We start from the raw sequence: 27,191 nt of genomic DNA, 5'->3' as shown, positions 1-27,191 counted from the left end.
CTCTCTAATATTTTCCTTAATCTTCTGACTACAAAATAAAGTAGGTAATAGGTATATTTCTGATGGCTTTCTCCCTATTCTCCCAAAGTCCAATAAGAATCACATAAACCCACTGAATTGGTATATATGGGTAGATATGTTTCCTTAAACCAAGAAAGGGATGCTTGTAGTTGTATTTGAAGAGGAAAAAAAAAAAGCCAGGAGTGTCTATCTTTTTATTTTACAAAATAAAAACATGAACAATCTTTGTCATAGGTTCAAATTTTGAAGCTTTAGGACTTTGCAAAAACTTACAGGATTTCAATCACAGATTTCTAATACTTACAGCCCTGCCAAGTTAAACAGCAACAGTTGTGAGATTTATCTGCAGAACACGTGGCTAATGACCTTTAAGACAACTTGTCTCATATGTCAACTAGAAGAAAAAAAAAAAAAAAACGTGAGCTATAACTTTTGAGATTAGTTGCTTTTCTTATTTTTGCCGATTTATGTAACTTAATATCTGGTATAATGTAACATAAGTGCATGGAGGTGTTTTTAAGGATAATTTTTCTCTAAAAAAATGTCATTTTGTAACTAATTATTAAGAAAATTCGAGTTTTTGGCATTTTAATCTAAAATATGTCAGTGTTCTCAAAGTAATTGATTTGAATTTTTCTACAAATGTGTATATTGGCTTATGTTAATCTTGGCTGAACAAACTGTTACCGTGAGATTGCGTTTAAAACAACTGGTGGGATTTGTGGAAAATTTCAACCACTAATAATTTGCCTTCATATTACACATTTCTTCAAGCAGCTTAAAGGAGTTTATAAGACATTTGTTTTTATTATAAATGTCTTATAATATCTTACAAATGCCAGACATTGCTTTTATTACAAAGAATTTTTAATCTTCCCATAAGAAATGATTATAATAAAATGTTACAGATAAAAGCTGAAATACATGTGGAGATTTTATTCACCAGTAAGAAGGCTTTTTTGGAAAACAGCTAGCAACAGTACTTACTTTAAGTTCTGTATTTATGATCCATGGTTATCACCAAAAGTAGGCTAACGTCTGGGTTAACAGTCAACAGCATGAAAACAGAAAGGGTTCTGGTTCTCCAGGGTGTTTACTTCCAGGCTTTAGTCACACAGGCCTGAGATTAAATGCTGGTCTACTACCTCTAAGCTGTTTTACCTGAGGCAAATTGCTTTGCTTCTTCGTTTGTTGAAGTAAAGGTACCAGATCATGGCAAATAATAAATGGAGATTATAATTAACTTATATAAGAGAAGTAGCAGTTAATGAGTCAGGAATTTGCCTGTCTTGAAGGAGATGCATCTAGGTGAAGAGAAATTTTGACAGACTTCTTCAGGAGAAATCTAGACAGAGTTTTGTAATTTTGCCTGAAAGGTTATTTTGTTTTCTTTTATTTTGTAAATTAAAAAAAAAAAGTGGGGGATGCCTGGGGGCTCAGCAGTTGAGTGTCTTGCCTTTGGTTCAGGGTGTGGCCCCAGAGTCCGGGGATTAAGAGAGAAAGAGAAAGAGGCAGAGACACAGACACAGGTAGAGGAAGAAGCAGACTCCATGCAGGGAGCCCGACGTGGGACTCGATCCCGGGTCTCCAGGATCCGGCCCTGGTCTGAAGGCAGTATTAAACCGCTGAGCCACCCAGGCTGCCCCCATCAGAGATTTTAAATCTAAGTGGCTATTTAGACATCAAGACAAGAAATATTACCACAGGTATAGATGGACGTTTCATAGTTTAAAATTAATCAACTTACTAAAAATACATAACAGGCATTAATATGTATGCACCTATTAACAAAGTTGCAAAATATACAAAGAAAAAACTAAAAGCATGAAATAGAGTGTTGGATTCTAAAATTCCTCCAAGCCATTGATAGAACAACTAGATGGAAAAAAAAAAAGTATATGGAAGATTTGAATAGATTTTACCTACTTAAACTAATTGATTTTATTAAACACTACATCCGATAAAGGTAGAATATACATTCTTTACAAATACACATGAAAAGTTCACCAAGGCAGCGCATATGCTGGATCTGTAGCCTGCCTCACTCTTCAAGGATGCTGGCAGAGCACATAACACTCGGATCAGAGGTAAAGGACCTTATTATTCATGGCAATAATTATAGCCAGATTATCAGCATTAGTGTCAGTTCACTGAGCAGGAGTTCCCACAGGATGACGTAAAAAGTGTCAGATGATAACTGAACACACAGGAGAGGAATCCCGAGTTGAGGGAACAGAAATATTTTTACATTAGACAGTGAGCCCGCCTGACCTTTGCCTGGGAAGGAAACATTATCTTTATTATATTTATTATAGTAGACAATAAGCAAGCCTACCTTTTATTCTGAAGGGGGACACTATCTCTGATTTTCAAGACTATTTGCTATATAAATATCTTTGAAAAAATAATCTAGAACAAGGGCCATCAGTATGTCTGCTCACAAGACAGGCAGATTTGCAAAAATCCAGAGATGTGTTTTAAAGGTAGTATTGGTATACAGAAAGGCAAATAAATTAATGTCATGGGATAGAACATCCATAAAGAGATGCACACATTTGAGCAACTGCTTTCCATAAAGGTGTGAGAACAATTCAGTGAGGGCAGGAGGGTCTTTCAACAGATGGTGCCAAAAAAATCTGGATAACTATATGAAAAAAATAAATAAGCCTTTTCCCCTACTTCACACAATATACAGTGACTAATTGGAGGTGCATTTTTGACCTGAATATAAAAGCAAGACTTCCAGTGAAAATATATGAGAAATTCTTCATGACAATGGAGCAGGCAAAGATTTCTCAGGAGATAGAAAGTACTAGCCATACAAGAAATTTTGGTAATTGGACTTATAATTAAATACTGCTATTCATCAAAAGATGCTAAAATAATGATTAAGCAAAACATAGATTGAGAGAAAATTTTGCAACAAATACATGTAATAAAGGACTTGTATGAACAGAAAAGTTAAATTGTACATAGATAAGGAATTTTTAGGGTGGTACCTTGGAAGCACAGGGGGCAAGGGAGAAGAGAATACTGCATGAATGTTTGAAGTATTGGGTCAGCAGGTGTAGACTGGGTAGGAGAAAAAAGTAAAAAAGTGGACTTTGTATATTGGAAGACAGGAAGTTATTGAACTATATTTACGAAAGCAAATACAGATGCAAGCAAAGAAAAAGTAGAGGAAAAGGAGACAATAACAGAAAGAACCTACCTTTGAATTTAAGATCTCAGATGTAGAACAGGTCTGGAAAATAGTGAGATAGATCCAATACAAAGGCACAAGTCAGCCTCTGACAATGGGCTGCTGAAAAGTAGCAAAGTAATAATGGGGTAGTAATATTGAATGGATGATGTCAAGCAGTGAGAAAGAAAAGAAGCCAATGAGCCAGGTGCCAAAGCTTTCCATGATTATGAAATAATCAGAAATTCAGTGGTTGAGGATTATGAGGAGAGTGAGGGTAACTAGTTTAAAGTGACATGATATGGACACTTATTAAATACTGTGCATAGTTAGGCATTCATTTTCATATTCAATGTTCACACTATCCCTAAGATAGTAGACCTCACCCTCATTCACAGATGATGAAAACCATTCACTGATGATTAAACTAAAATTCATAAATAAATAAATAAATAAATAAATAAATAAATAAATAAATAAACTGAAATTCCTGGAAGATAAGTAATTTATCTCAGGTTATAGAATTTGTGAATGGCAGGGCTGGATTCAAAAAATTTTAAAACAATTTCAAAAAAAAAAAATTAGAGTGGGACCATAGTACCTACCACTGAGAGAGCTCAGAAGACATCTTTTAGCCTCAAAGAAGAGTAAAGAATTGGTTGAGTTGGTTGATGAATTATTCTTTAAAGATCTTGGGTGTGTGAAAGAGGTTTTTGTGATTCTTAGGGAATAAAACAGACCACTTAAGGAGTTGTTACTCCATACCTAAATTGAAATTTTTAGATAATTGGGTCTGTTATTTATAGATTTTTTAAAAATTCTTTTCCCTTTGTCTTCAAGCTCATAGTTCTTACTTCTTACAGTAGCCAATAGAGAACTGAATAGAGAAGCAACTCCCTTTTCTCCTAATGTGATTCTTTTAACCTTGAAGATGGCCATAAACCTGGTAGCCAAGCTTATTAGAATCATAGGCTATATAAAACTTAATAAAATTATATGCTGCATAAGAGCAAATTGGTTTTGAGGGAGGATCTGGGAGGCCTTTACATATGAGAAGCAAGAGCTTTTGTTCATGTGATCTATTTTGTTTTTATTTTTGGTTTCAAGCTATGTTCTGAGGGAGTGAGGTTGCTGGTTAATTAAATTCCAGATAGGGAGGCTGTTACTGTATTTAAGCAGTACAATAAAACTACTAAATATATTTTATTTAAACATTATTTAACTAACCTTTAGTAAATTGTAAACAAATGATATTACACCAACCTTTTTCAATTCTGATGTCTACCTTTTGGTCTATATATTTATTCATCATTCAGAAGGTAAAGTAAAGATATTTTTAATGGTTCAAAATCTAAATATAAATTCAAACAAATTGAGTTTCTTTAGGGCAACTACTGACAGTATCATTAGATCTTTAAGCTGAACTTGGAGCTATTTTTTACACTGGATTGAAGATGGTAGTATCATAATTTATAAGGAGAGAATAGACTCAGAACAAGACCTAAGAAGGATCAGAAGAGATATATAAAACTTTAGGTCCATGTATCTTGTGGTAATTTCTGAGAAACCTAACTACATTCTAATTTTCTATTCTCTTTCTCCATAACACAGACTATAGTTAGACTGTTTTAAGCTACTTGATGAAAAGTCCACTGGTCTAAACCAACATCTTTGAGGAAGCTTTTAGGAGACATATTTCTGTAACACTTGGATTTTATATAATGGACATATATAACTCGTGCTCAGAAAGGAAAAAAAAAAGAAAAACTGTAAACAGAATTTGCTAGACATTCAAACTACCTTGGAATAAAATTGAAGTTGTACTAATTCAGAAAGAATGCAACGAACTAATTCTTGAAGCAAACTGTCTTTGTCACAAGGGGTAGCTCTAAACTATTGTGTGGGCCCCAGCAAACCAATTCAAGTGCCTGCTACATTCTTCTACAAATTAAAATACCTTAAAAAGAAAATCCAGGACTATCCTGAAAAAACAAAAATGACATGAGGAAGACCATCCTTGCCCTGAGGAGGACATGAAAAAGACAGAACATATAATCCCACCAACTATTGTTCTGTGAAAGCTTGTATCTGAAGATAGGAAGACAGAGAGAAGAAATGCCATGGGCTTTTCTTTATTTCTTTTATCCTTCTGACCATTACCTGGAAAATGGATATGTCATCAGATTTGTACACTGAAGCTCTACCATAGGTAGCAGTTGCTTTTATTTTGGGAACCATCACCACCTACAAACAAAAGAAATGTTATAACTGCAATGCTATCTTTTTTCCAGCTCTTTCAGAATTTGAAGGAAATTGATATAAGATTAAGGCATTTTTTTCTACTTTTCATATTACAGGCCTATGTTATAATTTATAAACAAACCAAATAATTGGTTTCTTTTAACTCATTATTTAGGTAGAAAACTGTTGTTTGAGGTGGTTGTTGCCTTTTTTAAGAAAAATTGCTTCTGTACACTTTCGAGGTAATCTTGAATTCCAAGTTTGATTCAGTCATCAACATATTATCAGTTGAAATTCTGAGGAACAGTATGAGTAAATGTTACTTTTTTTTTCCTCTTTTGAGCATATGTTGTATTTAAATTTGAAGTTGAAATCTTGGGCAATTCATATATGAAGTGATGGAAATTATATTGTAATCAACATATTTGAGTCTGTGTTTCCTAACTATGCAGTTATGTTCACATACAGAATATAAAGTAGAGGGCCTTCTGAGAAGTAAATTTAACCTTGAAAAATAAATTATCTCTTCAGCTTTCTATAGCCTCTTGTGAACGTTTACAGACTTCATAGAAAAAAAATTGCTAGAGAATGTGCTGGAGAACCTAGGGAGATACTGTTTTCAAAAAATAACCTTAACATTTAACATCATCAATGTTATAATGATTTTTTTTAGCCAAAGTTTCATAAAGCCAAATTACCCATACATGTTTTCCAGCATGTAATATTTGAAAAAAAATTATCCCACTGAAAACAATGATAAATGAATTTTCCTCTAATTTATCCTGGCTCTAGCCACTGAGCCTGGCTGCACTAGCATGAACATTGGTGCAAGGACCAAGAAGAGGTGGATACAAAAGCAAATCGCAACAACCAAAGCAATGAGCAAGAGTAGGCACGGGACTCCCAGAATTAGATTCTTCCCTTCACATGGGCAGAACAAATAACCACTCCAAAGTTTGATTTTGAATTATAGAATATCACAGGTTATGGTAAAACTAAGGACCAAAGAAATGAGTGCAACTGAATGACTACTTAATGGCTCCTACCCTGCACCTCCCAGTCATCTTGTCACCACTTAGGCCACTCTTGGGAAGGCTCTCACTGCTCTCTGGTTGCCAATAGTGAGAGCCACTGATTCTGCTCAGATCAAAACAGAATCTGGGTGTAAGGCAGGAAAGATTGAAAAGATGTACCATCAAGTACCTGCTTTCCCAACGCTTGTATAACCCACAACCCATGTTGTAGCTTCATTGTTACCTTACCTCAGAGCACATGTCTCCCTCTTCTTCCAATGATGAGTTTGTGCTTCAGATGAGGCCTGCAGGGCCAGGGAGGTGGGTTGGCTTTTCTCGGTGCTCCTGTTCCACCCTCAGTTTTCTTCAGTCCTTGCATGCCTGTGCCTCAAAGAGAAATGCTCTCTCCAAGCTCTTTCTTGCCTCTGTTGGCAATAGACCGTTATTGCTTATTATTTGATGCTAGGCTCCTGCCAGGGACTGGAGGTGGTTCTTGATTCTCCTAATCCAGCCCCACAAGGGTCCAGCAGAGTCTGTGCGCCTGGGCCTTCAGGATGGGCCCTTTCCCTGTTCCTGCCTCTATCCTCATGGCAACCAGACCTCTCATTTCTAAGGTGTAAGAGTAGGTCTCTCTGGTCTTCTGCCCTGACCATCTTTCTTGTGAGCATCCAGGGTAAGCCCATGGAAAAGAGTTTGCAAATCATTGTGAACTTCCTTGTGAATCAGGCTCTCAGTTATTCTAAAGTGATATCCTAGCCCACACTTGACCCATAGGAATTTGTTGACATTTTAACTGATTTCTCACCACCTGCTTACATGAAAGCCACCTCTTCCTCCCAGGCTTTACTAAAGGTGGAAGAGTTTGTGTGTCCTGTTCCTCCTCAGAAGGATTTGTCGCTCTTTGAGGTTCAGTTCCCTTAGCTGCCATGCAGCTTCAGTTCTCTGAAGTTTAAACTTAAGAAAAGATATGCTTTTTAGGACTATCTGGATTATTCCTGCTGTTAGTATGGAGGGTGATAATTTTTATGGCTTTTTATGTTCTAAACAAAAGTGGAAACTCTGGTTTCTCATTATTGTTTAAAACAAAGAATTCTTAAAACTTCTTTAAATTTTTAAAACATAGTAATAGAAAAGAAAATGAGGGCAAATAATGTCTTTGCCTACAGCAGTCCCTCTGGCTTTCTCCTCCAAGGGTAAGGGGAAAAAAGATTATTGTCTTAGGCCAGAGATGTGGCTAGTGAGCTAGGAGAGAAGGGTATAGGAAATGCTCCCTAAAGTTTCTCATACTCAGGACTGCAGAACTCAGGGTCCTGATCACTCAGTGTTATGGTCTGAATGTTTATGTCCTCCATAGTTCATGTGTGGAAGCTCTAACCTTAATAGGATGGTATTTAAAAATGGATCCTTGGGAAGTAATTAGCGTTAGATGAGGTCATAAAGACAGGGCTCTCATGATGGGATTAGCACCTTTATAAGAAGAGATCTCAGAGGGCTCGCTCCCCTCACTTCAAGCACACAAAAAAAGAGGTTCTATGAGTGCACAGCAAGATGGCAACCACCTACAAACCAAGAGAAAAGGCTTCAGAATGAAACCAACCCTTGCCAGCATCTCAATCTTAGATTTCCCTGCCCCAAACTGTGAGAAATAAATGTCTGTTGTTTAAACTACATAGTCTGCAGTTTTTTGTTATAACATCCTGAGCTGACTCACCCAGTACTGAGCATTCAAGAATCATCTGAGAGAAGTTCCAGTGAAAACTGTTATGGCTTGGCATTGGAGTTTGAGAATCTAATCTAGAGAGGTTTTCATTATGGAGTGGCTTTTTGCATAACACCAACATAGTCTTATGTGGGTTAACCAGACCATCTGAAAGAGCTACAAAGGATGGACCTGTGTGATTTGAAAATCCAAAGTCATTCCTATGGAATGGTCAACAAAGAGAGCAGCAGTGTCTTCAAAAGGCTCTAATTGGGGCACCTGGGTGGCACAATGTTTGAGCGTCTGCCTTTGGCTCAGGGCATGATCCCGGGGTCCTGGGATAGTCTCACATTGGGCTCCCCACAGGGAGCCTGCTTTTCCCTCTGCCTGTGTCTCTGTCTTTCTCTGTGTATCTCTCATTAATAAATAGTCTTTTTTTTTAAGGCTCTGATTAGAATTGCACTTATTTTCCCAGATAGAGTACCTTAGTAGGGACTTCTTTTTCTTGTTTCTCCTTTACAATCTGAAGTCCTTTTTTGTACAATTAATTCATTTGTTCATTTAACATAGGTTTTTTTTTGTGTGTGTGTGTGTTTTGTTTGTTTGTTTGTTTGTTCTTTAGAGAGGGAGAGAAGAGGGCAGGGGAAGGGACCAAGGGAAAGAGAGATAATCTTAAGCAGGCTCCACACACAGAATGAAGCCCAATGTGGGGCTCAGTCTCCCAACAGTTTCCCAATCCTGAGACCATGACCCGAGATGAAATCAAGAATTGGATGTTCAACCAACTAAGTCACCCAGGTGCCCCTCATTTAACAAATTTTTGTCGAATGCTTACAACATGCCAGGCACTGTCCTGAGATGTTGGAGTATATCAGAACATGAAATGGACAAAGATACCACCTACAGAGTAGAGTTTTTATTCTAGTAACGGGAGTCAAAAGTAAACATTTGTGATGAATAAGTACATGAAATAGAGTGAAGAAAGTTGTAGATGTTGCAGGAAAAAAAGTGTGGAATTAGAAGTGGTGGGGTGGTAATTTACGATTTTCAGCAGCATAGTCAATGTAGACTCCAGTGTAAAGGAGACACTTAAGCAAAGATTTGGAGGAGGTAAGGGAGTGAACCACACAGATAACTGGCAGAGGGAACAGCGGGCAGAAAAGCCCTGGGTGGGAACCAAGCTCAGTGTGCTCCAAGAACAGTACAAAGGCCAGCAAAGGGGAGACAGTACCAGTGGATGTTATAAAGGCAAGGGACAGAGGTGGCAGGTCATAAGTAAAAATAGCAAGGTTTATCTAGACATATTTCTAATCCCCACAGGAATCCCCCTTCTGTTGGTGAATGATCCTTCTCTTTGTATCTGGCTTTTTAAATAAAGATCCGTATAATGCCTCTACCGAGAGTCACCAGACAGAGATTGGGAAGAGACAGGCAATAATTCCGTCCCAGATTAGTAATCTAGCAATTAATAGAACAAATGTTACCACATAATTAAAGCAGCTTGTAATATAGAAACCTTGAAATCAAGGTGATCGAGCTGCTAATTGTATAAAAATACATTAAGATCATAAACAAATAAAGAAAATTGATGATCAATAAGCAAAATGATAAAAAAAGAATATTCAATCTTATTAGTAATCCCCAAGATGGAATTTTCTACTATCAACATAGATTATTTCTATATAACCTAGTTTGATCATATAAGTTTTATACCATTACCTACTGCTGTCAGAGGTAGGGAAACCGAGATTCTCCAATCATATAATGGGAAATTTACATAGGTTACAACTTCACTGAAGGACAGTTTGGCAGCATGTTGGCTGCTCCTTTAACTGGTCTCCTAATCAGTTTTCTGGATTAACCAGCACTCTCCATTCTCTCTACAAAGTACATTGACTAGTGCCTTCTGCATACTGAATGCTTGAGCTTGGGGCGGGGGTGGGGGTGGGGAGGGTGGGGGGGTGGGGGGTGTCTCCTCTCAAATTCACCTAAGCACTGCTAATTTTTCAATGTTTAATATTTGGTTTAAAATCAAAGGGGTTTATCACCACGAGTTATATTTTTCCTAAATTTATGTCAGTTCTATTAATTATTATAATTATTTAATTAAATTATATAATCTGATTAGAAAGTTACTTGTTTTTTCAATGGAAACCGAGTGATTTGCAAAGACTCAATGAATGTAACTTTTTAAAATATAAAAACTGCCATCAAATTAGATGTGAGTCAGATGCAAAAGAAAATTGTAAAAACCTTGAAGAACTACTTTTCAAGTGCTTCAATTCTCCATTTTAAGCAAAATGAAACTAGAATCATGATTTATTCCTTCTAGTTGTAATTTACGAAAGAAAAATGATTCAGAACTCCAAGAATGTACTAAAGAACAGAAAACAAAACAAGCAAACAAAACTTCGGCCCAACATTAAAATATTAACAAGGGAAGGTACAAAAAGTAAAAAAAGAAAGTTGGGAGACATATATGTATCATTTTAAAAGACTTCCTGCTTTAAACAATTGCTTTGAACTAGCCTATTACTTATATCAGCCAAAAGGGCTTCCAAAGTATATGTCAAAAATCGTAAACCCGTGTATATAGTCACATTACCAATCTAATAATGAGAAAACATCAGACAAATATTAACTGGGGAATGTCTATAAAATCCCTAACTGGTACTCTTCAAAAGTGTCAAGGTCATGAGAAACAATTTGAAGAAGATTAAGGAGACATGATAACTAATTGAAACATAATTTCATGGATTGGAATCTGGAACACAAAAAAGACATGCTGTAGCTCAATTTAATATTTACAGTGCAAACTTAGTAAATGTACCATGGTTCTATAAGATGGTAGCATCAGAGGAAGCTGGTGGAAGGGTATACAAGAACTTTCTGTACTATCTTAGCAACTCTTCTGTAAATCTAAAATTATTCAAAATTAAAAAAAAATTAAGTGTATGGGTAAAATATCCTTTACCCAGCTCCAGAAATTCTGCTGATAATTTATTCTAAGGAAATAATATAAGATATATGCAAAGATTTAGCCATAAGATATTAATAGGAAATAAACATACATAATAGGTGATTGGTTAAATGTAATTAAACATTACCATCCGTAGGATGTCTTCCAGTTACTAAAATGATATTTTACAAGTATTTTCAGTGATACGGTGTAGGAGTGCTGACGGTACTGACTTCATCTTTGGCCCTCCGTCTTATTCATATTCGCTCTAACCTCTCTCGGGGCTATGTGTTCCGGGTTCCTTGGAGATTAGTACATACCTTAGAAATGCCCGCCGAGGCCAGGATTGAGGGGGCAGTGGGGGCTTGTTCTGGCCTCCCATGAATGTTAGAGATAACATCATCTTTTCCTTCCTGTTGCACAGGTGATGCCACAAGATCTAATAAAAGGTTAGCTGTCAGTTAGGTCCAGGCGAGCCCTTTGCAGTGCATATGAATTCTTTGGTCTCGCTGCAATTCTGTTCTGTGTGTCCTCTTACTCTGTAAAATCTGTGTGTGGAGTAAGGTCTGGATTTTGCAGAATAACTATACAGCTGCCGTGGAACATCCTCCATCTGATCCTCCTCCCGTAGTAAATTACCCTGAATAAAATTCTATGAGCGAGTGCCTGGGTAGCTCAGTGGGTTAAGTGTCCCACTCTTGGTTTCAGGTCATGATCTCAGGGTCCTGGAATCAAACCCGGCCTGAGCAGGGGGCTGGTTTCTCCCTCTTCTTCCCACTCGTGCCCTCTGTCACTATCTCTCTCTCTCTCTCTCAAATAAATAAATAAAAATAATAAATAATAAAATATTTTAAACAACGACAATAACAACAAAACACCTCTGTGTAAACCATATGGAGTGGCCTGCTTTGTTTTCTGTTCTAAGTGCCCCCTCAGTCTGGGGGTACATTACTGGTTCTCCTCCACCTATAACATGGAAAATTCCTTATGAAATTCTATTGAGTGAAAAAAAAGAGGGAGATTTGAAAATAGGCCGTGGAGTATGAATCCATTTGTATGTATGATTATGTACACACTCTCCCAGAAACGCACATGCACGCACATACACACAGAAAGATCTTTGGAAGGCCAAAGTTGTGTACAGGGGTTATTGTCAGTCCGGCTTCATTTCCCCCTAATTTTGACATATACTGCATTTTTATGATCTGACTACCGTCAAATAAACTTCAATTGTCTTCTTTCTTTCTTCCTTTTTTTAATGCTCAGTGAGGAAGTGGAAATTTCTATATTTTTCTGTCTCTTTTTCTTCCTCTCCTTTCCTTCCTCTCTCCTTCTCTCTCTTTATCCCTCCATCTCCTCCCTCTTGCCCTTCCTTCCTTCCTTTCCTTCTTTCCTTTCCTCCTTTTTTTCAAGAGAAGCTACTACTATTATAGATAATCTTTGAAGTTGCTTGAGGGAACCATATGTGCATAAGATTAGTGGCTTCCTGAGATACAAGAGTAAAGGAGCTCAAACTATTTTGCCCCAAGAGTCAAGATGATTGAAATCTGTTAGAATAGATTAGAATAACCCTAATAGAGGCCCAGTGATAAGAAAAGGCAAAAAAAAAAAAAAAAAAAAAGAAAAGAAAAGAAACCAGGGAAATAATGTCACCTCAAGGGCAGAAAAAGCTAGGACCAAGTGGTATGGAGGACAGAAGGGAGGTTCTGTGCATGAATTTAAAAAGCTAGACTATGAGGAACTCAGGGTAATTTTACTACAGAACACCATGGTACTAGAGGTGTTGGGGATAAAGTCGATCCTCCCTTGAAATCTTGAAGAATCACCAGACTGATCTGCACTAGCTGATGCAAAATCTACTAGAGCATAAAGTCCACTCTAATCCTCACGCTCTTGGACATTGGCCATTATAAATGATTACTGGACTTCCGGTTGCTTCCAACTTTGGCTGCAACACAAGCTACGAGGTGGCAGCCCTGTGTTAGAGGTGGTAGTGGCCGTTTAATGAGCAACCAACATCTGCTGGCCGTTTTGAAGTCTGCCAACTTAGGGGGTAGAGTTGCCAGATTTAGCATGCTAAAATACAAGATGACCAATTTAATTTGAATTTCAGATAAACAATGAATACTTTTTTAGTGTAAGTGTGTCCTAAATGTTGCATGGGACCTACTTAGACTTTAAAAAAAAAAAAAATTGATGCTTTTTCTGAAATTCACATTTAATTGGAAATTCTGTATTTATCTGGCAATTCTATCGAGGTAATGAGTCCAAATCCCCACTCTAACAAGATAAGCATATGTTACTTCTCATTTTTCTGACTTAAAATGTTACTAAAGAAAATGTTATAGTGGGAGATATTTGTGCAAGACCTCATAGCAGGTCTCATGAGTTAGCAGGTTAATGATTACAAAGAAGAGAAAAGATGGCCAAAGGCTGCTGACCTCAGGCACTCTTCTAATAAGAGTGCTCCCAACACCCTTGAGCTAGAAGTCTATAGATTAGATTTTAAGAACTTTTAGCTGTAAGAATTGTTTTAGATGTTGTTTAATTACGAGAAATAAAAAGACAATAAAGCTGATAACAAGACAGGAATAAACGGAACTGACCCTTGAAATATGAAAAGGACCTTTGGGAGAAGATGAGTCTCAGAGGAAGAGATTGATTTCTTGCTAACCTGCTTGAGTCAAGTCAAACTTGGAAATGTGGTTCACTACCCAGAGCAATTATTCAGACCTCAGCTATAAATTGGGACACACACACGCCCCTCCCCTGCCCCCAATTATATCTGCAGTGATCATTTGTTACCTGGGCAATAAAGAATAATGACTACTAAGAAACCAAAGAAATAAACTAAGCATTTGGAAGCCGGGAATTCAGGTAAGAAGAGAGAGAAATCAGATTGGTCACTGATGATCTGGGCAAGAAAATCTGGAACATAGAATGCTGCATCATAATTAACACCCCTGCCATGAGAACATGGAAGGCTCTGATTACAAGGTGGAAAGTACCTAACCTCCCAATATTTCCTGCCAGAAGGGGAAGATAGCAAACTCAGGCTTCCCCAGGGCTGCACATGACTGCAAGGATATTATCATAAATGACCTTTGTGTTCCTTATGTCTAGGCCCTTGTTGGCATATAAATCAATCAGAATGTATGGAAAGATTTGCTATTGCAACTAGAATCTCAACATAGGTCAAACAAAATTATTAAGCTTTCTTCAGTAGCAAAGGGATAGCCCTTTTGCACTAATCCACTTTGCAACCATGATTTCATTTGCAATACAATGAATAACTAAGTACTAAATAAATGCTTTCTGATGGGAATAAGAATGGGAATGTTTTCAATGGTAATAAGGCCAGAAGGAGACTTGAAGGGAAAGTTGACTGCCACCCATATAGAGACCAATTTGACAGAAAAAGTCAGCTGGGCAAATATTTGACTTACTGTATTTCTTTCCATCTGTCCTTGTCCCAGAAAATTTTAAGAGGGCTTAGCTGGGCAAATGTGTTCTTGCTTGGTGGCCTCACAAGAAGCACACATGATAGCAATACTATCCCTTTCTGGTTGTACCATGTTTTCTTCAGCAAAGGGTAGAGTTCTTTTTGGAATGGATACATCAAATTGAACAATTACTAAATCTTTACCTTGCATCCCAGCTGCAAATATGTTCTTCGTATATGTTCCTTGGTACATATTTGCTAGGGAATATTATATTACAAAGCCTCTAAATCAACTATCAGAGTATTGAAATTAATTCACTCAAGCATTTCTCAGGGCCTACTATGTGTAAGGACCTTTGTTTCATGTTTAAAAAGATTTTTCTTTTTTTTTTTTTTATCGAACCAAGAAATCCCTCTGCCAGACAAATATCTAAGGATGCCCATGGGTATTGTCAATAGTAGCAAAAACTGGAAAGCAGGCCCAACATTCACCAATCATATAATGAATAAATTCTGGATATTCATACAATCAAGTATTATTCATCAATGAAACAATCGAACTCAACCTATACTCACCAACATAAATGAATCTCAAAATCATCTTGCCGAAATCTCAGACAAATTGATGCAATGTAATCCGATTTGTATAAAGTTTAAGATTTGGAGAAACTATGCAATAAAATAATGTTTAAGGATAAGTATCTAGGTGGCAAAACTACAAAGAAAAGTAAGAGGAATGAAAATTTAGGGTGGAAGTTACTTCCAGAAGAGAGCATAAGGAATACATTTGGCTTTAAGATAGTCACATTTTGTTAAATAAGAAAATCATGTTTCTATTAATATAAATTTGAAAAGAGACAATGAATTAACTGAGATGACATCCCACTGTACATGACTATAATATCTATTAGCTGAGAGTAATCAACTGAATGTCAAACAAAATTAACCCTCAGAACTGACTAGATAAGTCAATGACCCCATTATACAGATGATGAGACCTTGATCCAGACATAGTCAGTATTAAAATTATAATATTAAAGATTTGTAAAATTTTCATTAGAGCACTTAATTCAGGGGCTGGTTTTTCTTTTACAGTGAGAAAAAGAAAAAATGAGTTTAAACAGATTTTACCAAGAAAAAGATAATGGACGTGGGATTGCCTAACCTGAAGAAAGGAAAACTAGGAACTAATTGATAACCAGCCTCAGACCCAGGGAAGGCTCTGTACAGGAGAGTCCTGTCCACATATTTCCTATGTCTGGAAATGAGTAAGCAAGAGACATTTAAATTAAAATAGGACTAGATACATAGATAGGTAGGTAGATATATTAATGCATTTTTTTTCATTTGTAAATACATAAATCTAAAAAGTAATGCAACAAATTGGCAGGAATTAGCTTGAGGAATGATATCAGAAGAAAATGAAACGGGATACATATTAACTTTCTTTAATTCTGCATTGTTTGATTTTTTACAATAAGCATGTATTACTTTTTACTCTTTTAAGTTATTAATAAAGAAAATGTAACAGGAAACATTTGCGTTGGACAGCATGGTGGCTTTGATACTGAGTCTGTTATCTCTGTTACTGTATTATCCCTCCAATTAGAAATAAAGAACTTTTAACCATAGGCATCGCCTTAGTTGAGCATGGTTTGCTCAGTTGTAAGAAAGAGGAATTCACTTGAGCTAGCTGAAGCACTGCCATGTCAGAGGACAGGAAGTGCTTCTGGGATGGCCAGGAACTGCAAAGCTGGCAGGAATGCTCTAGCCCAAAGGCTCTCTTTTCCCTGGTCTCCTGTGCTAATTTGTTCTTCCTTTTTCTATAAACAATTATCCTCCATCTTTCTGTTCACAGGAGATGGTGTCCTCCATCTCTGAATCTACATTACATTCTAAGATTAGCTTCTACAGCCAACTACCTAATATTCTAAGTCACATTTTCGGATCCCAGATTGTCCTGCTGAAGTCAATCATCTGTACCAGAGTGTCAGATTTACATGTCTCTCTCTCTCTCTCTCTCTCTCTCTCTCTCTCTCTCTCTCTTTTTTTTTTTTCCAGTTCACAGGGATTGAGGGAGAGCTCTGAGAATAGGAAATGGGCAGGTTCTCTAAGATGAAGCAGTGGGGAGAAAGGGAAGAAAAGCATCTTTCTAAAGAGCCCTAAATCATTGCAGTGGCCTGCTAAGGCTTGACTTTGGGGAATATACTACCCACTGTATATGTTCCAAAGTTCAAGGTAATAAATATTTTAGTATTCATATAAGATGTTTTGTAGTAACATCACATTTGAATTTTCATCAGACTATTTTATCCATGGAAATTTCTATCCAGGTTATTCAGAAAATATATGCTTAAAAAAATCTGGGTTGCTTTTTTTAGCCTGGGAGAACCCCAGTGAACATAAGGTATCAGAACCATCAGGAAAAGTGAAAATAACAAAAGTCAGGACAATAGAGGAAGATGGCAGGTCATCACTTCCAGATAACCTTAATGATAGTATGTCCATGGAGATGCCACCGGTCTTCTCTAGGCAGGATAGGCCAAGGCTGTCAGGTGTTTTGCTAAATGTCTGAGGTGGGGAGAGACAGGCTGAGAACAGAAGTCTTAATATTAGATATATGTGTGAAAAAAAATAGATATATGTGTGAAGATAATGAGTCCAAAGTGAGCAATATAAACCATTCTCCAATGTAGAATTAAAAAGTTCTAATGTTATGTTATAGAGAGACAATTGCAACTAGATAAAATTAAGGAAAAATTCTTTTGAGAAGACAATTTCCTTGTTAGTGCCATGACCCTGGAAGTGGATTTTCTACTCTTTTATTTCTCATCTTTATTTCAGCAGGAACTTCTTTCAAACTGGATACTTAATTGAACAAAAAGATAGTTAAAATGTGAGGACTTTATTTAAATGAGAATCTACCCATAGTGAATCATATCTTAATAGCTTGGCATTGTGCATCTGATCATACAATTTTTTATTTTTTATTTTTGGCAAGGAAGATAAGTAAAAGTTCAGACTAGATCAAGGACTCTTTCAAAGTAAGCTAGGTTCAATGCATTAATAAAGAGTTCCAGAGATCAGTTCAGCATAAGTAAAGTATTAGATAATCAATGAAAATAACTCAAACTAGATTATCATTTAATGTTACCTGTGCCTCTCTTGAGTTATTTAATTTGATACGTATTAGGAGATAGAAGTCATGACCCAGTACCTTTTTTTTTTTCCTGATCCATTTTCTTAATCAAAGTGTAGTTGACTTACAGTGTTCTATTAATTTCATATGTACAACATAGTGATCCAACAATTCTATACATTAGGCAATGCTTACTGTAGTAAGTGTAGTTACCATCTGTCAAAACTTTATAACGGTGTTATTGACTATATTCCCTATGCTATAGTTTTATCCCCAGGACTTTTCTATTTTCTATCTGGAAGTCTGTACCTCTTAATCCCCTTCACCTATTTCACCCATCCTCCTACCTTACTTCCCTCTGGCAACCACCAGTTCTCTGTGTTTATGAATCTGTTTCTATTTGTTTGTTTTGTTTTTCAGATTCCACATATAAATGAAACCATATAGTATTTTTCTTTCCCTGTTTGACTTATTTCACTTAGCATATCACCCTCTAGGTTCATCCATGTTGTTGTGAATATTAGGATTTCACTCTTTTTTATTCTATATATAGAGATAACACACACACACACACATCCCATATCTTCTTTATTTATGCATCTATCCATGGGCACTTATCCATATCTTGGCTAGTATAAACAATGCTAAAATAAACCTAGCGATGCATATATCTTTTTTAATTCATGCTTTCATTTTCTTTGTATCAATACCTAGTAATGAAATTATTGGATGGTATTATATTTCTATGTTAATTTTTTGAGAACTTCTGCACTGTTTTCAACAGTAGCTATACCAATTTACATTCCATGGGTCAATAGCTTTTTAAACGTATCGATGCTCCTCTGTGACTTCAAACTGCATAGGCCTGCAATCTTGAAAACATGCACTGTTGGTTAGACCCAAGCAAGATTAAGTAGGACACAGCAGAGAGCTCGGTGCACTTTAAAAATCATAACTGCACAATCTATTTTAAACATTTTTTCTTGGATGATAATGAACATCTTTTCAATTAAAGACCAGAACATGTATTCAAACAAAATGCTTCGTGGGGTAACCACTTGCCTTAATTTAAACTAGGGGCTCACTATTCTCAAAGTATTCTCCCAGACCAGGAGCATAAAATACCACCTAGAAACCTTTTGGAATATACATTTTTAGGTCCCACTCCAGATCCACTGAATCAGAAACTCTGGGGGTGGGGCCCAGCAATTTTAACAAGCCTTCCAGATGGTTCACATGCGCACTAAAGTTTGAGAACCACAGCTTTAAACTGTTCCAGTCTGATGACTTTTATTGAAAACAGAAAAAAAAATCTAGGCCATTGATAGAAATGAATTCTCCCATCAAAACACCTACAAATGTACTTTTAAGCCTTGATAGATTAATCATTCAGCCTGGGATATAAAGATTAACCAAAATAATTGCAATTCAGCAGCCTTTAAGCATTACCTTATTCTAGATAAAAGAAGACAAGTTTCCAGTTTTTCAGGTGGAAAGTGTTACAATAGTATTACAATAATTTTTCTTTTGCTAGTGAAGATTCTAATTATGGAATCCTCTGTAATCAGCACTGCAGAAATGATACTCTAGTAATGACTGAGAATGCTCGTTTAATGAGGTTGCCTAATTCAAGAACTTGAATTAAAATTTTCAGAGTAAGTTTTTCCCTGGCCTAAAGACTTTTAGACTGGTATTCCATGTTCTAGAAGATCATCTTTTGTTTATATTTCATTTTTCTGACCTTCTTATTTTTCCCAGAAATGAAACTTCTGAGGACTTCAAAGGATGCTATAAATGCTAGTTAACATAGGGAATGGATTACTATCTATTTTATGGCCTGATTGCTGTTTCTTTTTCCTACAGAAAAGGAGTAAAGTATTAGACAATTTCTCTCCATGCTTCTCAGGTCCCCCTTGTTGATCTATGAGAGCCCTTAGAGGCTAATAATATTACCTAGGGATTAATTAAGCTAATTTTAGGTTAGAAAACTGTTTTGGGGGCGGCCCCGGTGGCTCAGCAGTTTAGCACCTCCTTCAGCCCAGGGCGTGATCCTGGGGTCCTGGGATCGAGTCCCACGTCGGGCTCCCTGCATGGAGCCTGCTTCTCCCTCTGCCTGTGTCTCTGCCTCTTTCTCTCTCTCTGTGTGACTATCATAAATTAAAAAATAATAATAAAATAAAATAAAAATAAAATAAAATCTTTAAAAAAAACTGTTTTGAGTTGGTAAGGATGTTAACAAAACTTTTATAAGACTTTCCAATAAATCTGTGTTTGGATAGAGTTTTAGGCCTACTCAGGCTTTACTGCAGACAAAAAGGGTCCACTTTAAAATAGACTCCCTTAAATCACATTATTCTGAAGGAGGATTTTAAATGCACTGTCATTCATATAGGAAAAAAATATTACTTTGATTTGAAAGACAAAGGCAGAAATCACATCCACACTTAACTATAAAACTAGGTAAGCCATGGAAAACAACAAATTCCTTTCTATTTACAAACATTTTTCTTTCTAAGCCTACAAATAGAGTAAGAAATTTTCTTTTTTTTTTAGATTTCTGCCCCTCTTTAATATAATCCTCAGTTATTTAACTCTGAAAGAAAAAGTATATAAAATATAACTTTTGAGAAAAAACTTAGGTATAATTGAATTAAAAATTAATAAGTAAAAATTCTCCTCTACATCAATTTTGTGGTGAATATAATTTGGATATTCTATATCTTAAGATATTCTTATTACAGCTACCCAGACTAGTAGCCAAATTTTCCCTAAAAGGTAGCCAAATATTTGAAGCTATTTATTTAGTACCAAATATATTTTTTGAAAAACTGGTTATAGTATTATTGTTCAGTATAATAGCTTAAAGTGGGATGCAATGTTATTATTACAATATTTAATCAAAGATCCAGATATATCAGAATTTTGTCCCAATAGTCATCCATCACTATAGGGAGGGTGACATATCCATTTGTTTAGTCAACACATATTTATTGAGCACCTACCATTTGCCAGGTGCTGGGGATACAGTAATGAACAAAACAAATCACATTGCTACTTTCACAGAACTGGCCTTCAATTTGGAGTGACAGGTCATAAATGAATATATCAAATAAATATTTAATGTATCAGATGGCAGAAAGTGCTGATATGAATAAATCAGTTAAGGGACTAGAAAGAGTAGAATACAAGTGGACAGGGAAATGTTCTCTATTTTTATAGGTTGGCCAGGTTAGGAGGGGCCTCTCTGAAGAGGTACCTGTTGCAGAAAGCAGAAAATGAAATGAGGGAAGAAGTTTTATGAACTTAGGCAACCCCTATGGAGCCGAGGGGTGAGCAAGTGAGGGGAAGTTGAAGATGACAAAGTATTAGTAGCCAGGAGCCAGATCAGTAAGGGTTGTGTAAAACAAGGGAAATCCTTTGGGTCCATTCTTGAGTGAGACAGAGAACATTAAAATGTTTAGAGCAGAAGCGTGACATGGGATTTTTAATGATTACTCCAGCTGCTGTGTTAGTGGCAAAGTTGGTATAAGGACACCAATTAGAAACTATTATAACAGCCCAGGCAAGATGTGAGAGAGACTTGGATTAAGATGGTAGATAACAGATGGGGTGAAAACTGGTCATATTTGGGATATATTTACAAGGCAGAGTCAACAGGGCTTACTTAAGGATTAGATATGGGGTGTGAATGGAAGGGTGGAATTAGGATGATTCAGGGTTTTAGACTCGAACACTAGAAGAATGAAAGCACAGCAGAGAATGTACTTATGGCAGGAGGGAAAGAAGATAGGTCATTATTATTAGTGGAAATCTTGACTTCTTGGAGGACTCTGTGACATCAGTTGAAGGAGAACTTAGTAGGAGGAGGAAATAATTGGCCAAAGAGAACAATGTCCAGAAAGATTGAAGGCTACTCCCAGGAAAGCAGCCTGCGAGAGGTGAGCTAGACACTCGCGGGCCACTTTCATGTGGTCTCTAACAATGGTTCCCTCAGCATCAGGCATTCTCAGATGCAGGTCCGCACTGGAGATAGGGAAGCTGGAGATAAAATGGAAGGTGCCATATGATAATAGAGCTTGGGCATGATGATAAAACACCCCAGGAGACTGCAGACAGAACTGTGGGGAATTTTGCAGGGACTGGAAGGTTCTGCAATACCACATCTATAAATGGGATTTCGAAACACAAAGTTAGTATAATATTTATTTCGTTCAAATAGAGTACAGATAACCTAGGATTTCTTACATGTGCCTTTGGTTTCAGAGATTTCATAAATGAAAAATGGCAAATTGCTTCCCTCGCTGCCATTTTTCACTAGTGAAATGTTTTGCAATTAGTTTTCTATATTATGATATGAGAAATAAAAGTTCTAAAGTGGCACAAAGTGGTATTTTAAATGTCATAAACCTGTCTTTGCATATAATTTTATCAATAACATATATATATATACAGCTATAAACATAAATCAGATTTCTAAAAAAAATAAAAAATCAGATTTCTGTGATTTTTACTTTTGATATCTCTTATATAAGCTATTTGTGATCTTCTACAAGCAGATGTATAGTCTACCAACAGCCTCGTTTGAAATAGGTATGTGCTAAGATGTAGCACATATTTATATGTACAGTATACATAGTGCATGCTGCAAATGGTATTTTGAATCACTACAAACATGGTGAAGGAAAGATAAGAGGCTTTTCATATCATATCTAGGAATATAAACACCTCTTCTCTGAATATACAATATCAACTGTCAGTGAGAGCTGATGATTATTTATGTAATAGAAAAGATGCATTTTGGCTTTTGTGATACACACAGCTATTTTTCTCAATTATTCTTGCCATGTCACCCATCATACCAAGAACTACCTCAGAGATAAGAAACAATGACCATTTTCTTCCAGGACCAAAGTGAGAATTATTTTGTTTCATGATGTGATTTTTCTTTCACAGTTCTGAAAGCCTTGTTGGTATGGAGGAGTTATTTCTTAAAATCTTCTTCACACCAAAGATAGAGTAAAAAAGAGAGAGAGAGAAGCTATCAATATAATACTATTTTCATATTTTAAAGGAGCACTGAAGAGAAATTGCAATCTAAATGTTCAGGACCAGTTTTAAGATTTTAATGGTGGAGGCCTAAATGGAAGACTAAGTTTCTGGTTTAATTCACTTGGATAAGAAAAAGTGAACCCCATGAAGTCAGTGAGGGATTACTGATGATTCAGCATAAAGCTTTGCTCTTTAGACCAAACTTCCGACTATTAGAAACTACAGTATATTAAGAACAACTGCTTACATGTTTTCCTGGGTGATAGGCTGGTGAGCTTGTCATTGTATAAAGTAAAATAGAATTATTTTTACAAAATCTGTAATTAAACCCAAGGGACTTTGCTCTGAATTTATAGCTTAGCAAGGATTCTAAATGGATTCAAACAGTTGGAAAATGTAGCTGTTGCCTTTCATGGATAACTACAATGGACCTGAAATAAGGATATCACTTCTCCTTTCTGAATACTAGCATTGCTTCCAAGATGGCATGAGATTTTCAGCAAGATACAAGTAGAAGTTTCCTTGAGTGAAAGAAACTTGAAACATGATCTCCATTAGAGTAGGGAGCCTGTTGGTCTTGTTCATCACTATATCCTTAGCACCTACCACAGTGTCTGGCACATAATAGGAGCTCAATAAATATATTCAATATATGATTGAACCTATCTGGGAAAACTGTACGTATTAGCATGGCTGCTAATGCAAGGTGCTTGACAATGTTAATCCCTAATATATGGGAATGAGCCAAAAGGGAAGATTATCTAAAAGTGTTACAGTAATTCTGTCTAGAGCCAATTAAAGAACTTCCTGTGATCTCATTAGAAAGATAAAATTAATTACAGGCAAAGGTGTCCACAATTGAAATTGTTGAACCTGTAGCATGTGCTGTTGGTGTCTCACTCATCACGTCCCCTTGGGTTTTACCATTGTAGTGAACTCTAGTCTACCAGCATCTTCACCTCTTTGCTGGAGGGCTCACCTGGCGGGCAGGACCAGGGCTGACAGGAGCAGTACAGTGTTACAGGTTCCTGTACTTAGAAGGGAGTGCCATGCGTGGGGCTTTATTCTCCACAGTTGCTGTACTGAAATTCTTAGTGAGTGTGTCTTGAACTCTTGTGTTCTGTAAGTGAAGTCCACTGGGACAATAGAACATGTACAGGAGGCTCAGAGCCCCACTCATGCTCTGCTCAGCACTCTCTTCTTCCTATCTTTCTGCCTCCCCCCTACCCTGGCCCAGCATTCTGCCCCCCTCTGCCATGGCAGGGGCCTGGGCACAAGCTGAGGTGAGTGTCAGGGTCAGGCCCACGTATATAACACGTCCCAGGATGCCCAGCCATAAGATGGGATGGGGGAGGGACCAGGCAACTGTGAGCATCTGTAGTTGCTCTATGAGTATCCCTGTGCCAGAGGAAGTGTGACATTAAATAATAGCAAACATGCGCATGCACACAGGTATATGCCTGTGCCACATACAGGTGCAGACACACAAACCACGACAGAGAGAGAGAATGAGAGAGAGAAAAAGAGGCACCTTTTTGAGCAAGGGGCACCTCATTTTACTCTGGGCCATGCAAATCTGGTAGTTGACCCTGAGTGGAACCCTCTCCACACCTAGGCATGGCACAGACCAGGAGTGCCAAAGACTGAATCTCCCCCCACCCACTTGTCCTACTCTTAACTAACAGGTTGTTGTGGTTGGTGGGAGGATTAGGAAGCGCCTGTTTTATGTTAGCTCCAGAATTCTCCAGCAGGATTCAGCTCCTGTTGGCAGGTGATAACTTGCTTGCTAAGGAGCCCTTATGGGCTGCCTTCCCTTCCCTGTCTCGTTTCCTCACTTGCCCACTGGTGCATCCTTACGTCATCTTTCAAATCAACCCCTTGAATTGGAATTCTTGAGTCCATTTTTGGAGAACCCCAAGGTAAGATATTCATAAGCCAACACTTGATAGATGTCTAATATCCTTGACTAATTGAGAAATAAATATCTCCAATAGAGTAGAGTCCTTTCTTTCATAGGCTTCTCTCAATTCAGAGGTTTTCAGGTTTGTGTTTCTGTTTACCTTTTCCTATTTGGGATGCATAACCAAACTTAATCATTCCCTTGTTTATTTCCTCCTTCTCTAATTTGAATGCAAAGGATTCAAGCTCCCCAGGGGTCCCTCCCTACTCTATAATTCTATGAATCTCTTGGCTTCTTTCTAAAAGAAAAGGAAACAATGTTCTATACCTATTACCACAAGATACAATTATCTGTGGATTTCTGAATTCTGCTGTGGAGGTATCTGTTTTTGTTAACTATGACCTTCAAATTACAAAGAAGCTACACACGTCTATCTGATCAGTTATTCTGGAAAACAGATATTTTCAATTGAATCTGAAGATGCGACTTCAACATTCCTTTCCAAATTTGGGAAAGAAACTGGGAATAGTGGAAAGGTATATGAGGTATGAGATTTATTTTAAGAACAAAATATGTTTTGTGCTTCACTATTTCTAAGTTTTAAATCTTTATTTTAGAATTTTAATTTTTTATACCATGAAACTTGATTTTATTATTACTATGATTGTTGTTGTTGTTATTGCCGTTCCATGTCCATAATGCACTGCTGCTTTATGGTGAAATGAAAGTGAGAGAGTTTGGAGGAGTTGTCAGGGTTTTGGTCAAACCTCCCATTTGGGAATGATTTGGAGGAAAAAAAATATGATGCTAAAAATTAGAAGTTAATTTCCACGTTCCCCGTTCCCTTCAGTGATTCTTTGAGTCTTGGATAAAACAAGTTGCAATCATTGATAGAAAAAGGTCCCTTCCCTTGCCATGTCTGAGACCTAGTAGATGCAGCATATCTGAAACTAAATTAGGGTTGCTAAGGCAAATTCATCCCTTGACCTGAGCATTTTATGTGTACCTTATCTTCTCTCGGCACAGCCTTGATTACCAAGCCTCTTGACTTAAAGCTATCTGCTTGACCTGTCTTCCCTGATTCTTCAGTTTTAGCTATCCTTTATATCTATATCTCTATGTATCCTCTATATCCATCCACTTCCCTGTCCCAATTCCTTGTCCTGGTGAAAAGGTCACTCAATCATTCACTTGTTCATTCTTTGAACAGGTATTAATTGGTAACCTAAGGTGGGAATCAGTGAACTATAATTCAAGTACCAATGTAGTCTGCAGAATGGAAGTATCCGCATCACCTAGGATTCTGTTAGAAACGTAAATTCAGGGAAACTGGGTGGCTCAGTCAGTTAAGCCTGACTCTTGATCTCAGCTCAGGTCTTGATCTCAGAGTTGTGAGTTCAACCCCGTGTTGGGCTCCATGCTAGTTGTAGAGCCTACTTTAAAAAATAATAATAATGTAAATTCTTGGTCCCCACCCCAGACTAAATGAATCAGAATGCCTAGTGGGAATCAAGAATCTATGTTGTAACTAGCTATCCAGGTGCATCTTAAAGCTTAAGATGCATACCAGTCTTGGTCTAGATTGGAACCCAATAAATTGCATTTTTAATAAGTTTTCAAGTAATACTGATGCTACTAGTCTAGGGGCCACACTTTGAGAACCACTGATCTAGAAGTTTAAATTATTAGTCCTGCTACCTAACAGCCTGAGTCAGTCTCTGTAAATTATTTTTCAGCTTTAACCTCTGCCTTGATCACACCAAACCCAATTTTACTGTGAATGTTTCAAACCCAACTTGCCAACTCACAGCTTTTTTAATTTGGTGGCAATTTGAGACAGTTGCCACTGTATCGTACTCATATGACCACTCTCATTGTCTTCATTTTTGTTTCATGTGCTTTTTTTTTTTTTAAGATTTATTTATTTATTCATGAGAGAGAGAGAGAGAGAGAGAGAGGCAGAGACACAGGCAGAGAGAGAAGCAGGCTCCATGCTGGGAGTCCGACGGGGGACTGGATCCCGGGTCTCCAGGACCACGCCCTGGGCCAAAGCCAGGCGCTAAACTGCTGAGCCACCCAGGGATCCCCTGTTTCATGTGCTTTAACTGAAAATCTTATGACATGTTGGACTGGGTACAAGTTAGAATCAGATTCCATGAGTTTAAACTATAAATTTGCCATGTTACCTTTATAATTTTCAGCAAGTCACTTACCATTTCCAGAACTTATTTCCATATCTGCACAATGGAGATGAGATGGATGGAAAGACATTATGTGTTTGAAGGAAGTTACCAAATAATCTGACACATAGCAGGTGCTCAATAAATGTTATTTAAATTGTATATCTTTTTAAAATGCCATCTAATGCCAAACAATGACATGAAATATCTTTTAGTCATTAAACTTTTAGTCTTATATATATCTTCAGCATGCATTTAGTTTCATTTAAAATTGACTTAACTTTATTATCTCTACTTTATTCCTTATTCATTTTGGTGACCTCTAGGAAGTATAAAATTCTATTTTCCTTTGATTTGTAAAAATACC

This window comes from Nyctereutes procyonoides, unplaced genomic scaffold (genome assembly GCF_905146905.1).
Source record: "Nyctereutes procyonoides isolate TBG_1078 unplaced genomic scaffold, NYPRO_anot_genome, whole genome shotgun sequence".
NCBI classification, from domain to species: Eukaryota; Metazoa; Chordata; class Mammalia; order Carnivora; family Canidae; genus Nyctereutes; species Nyctereutes procyonoides.
This window is presented reverse-complemented; position numbering follows the sequence as displayed.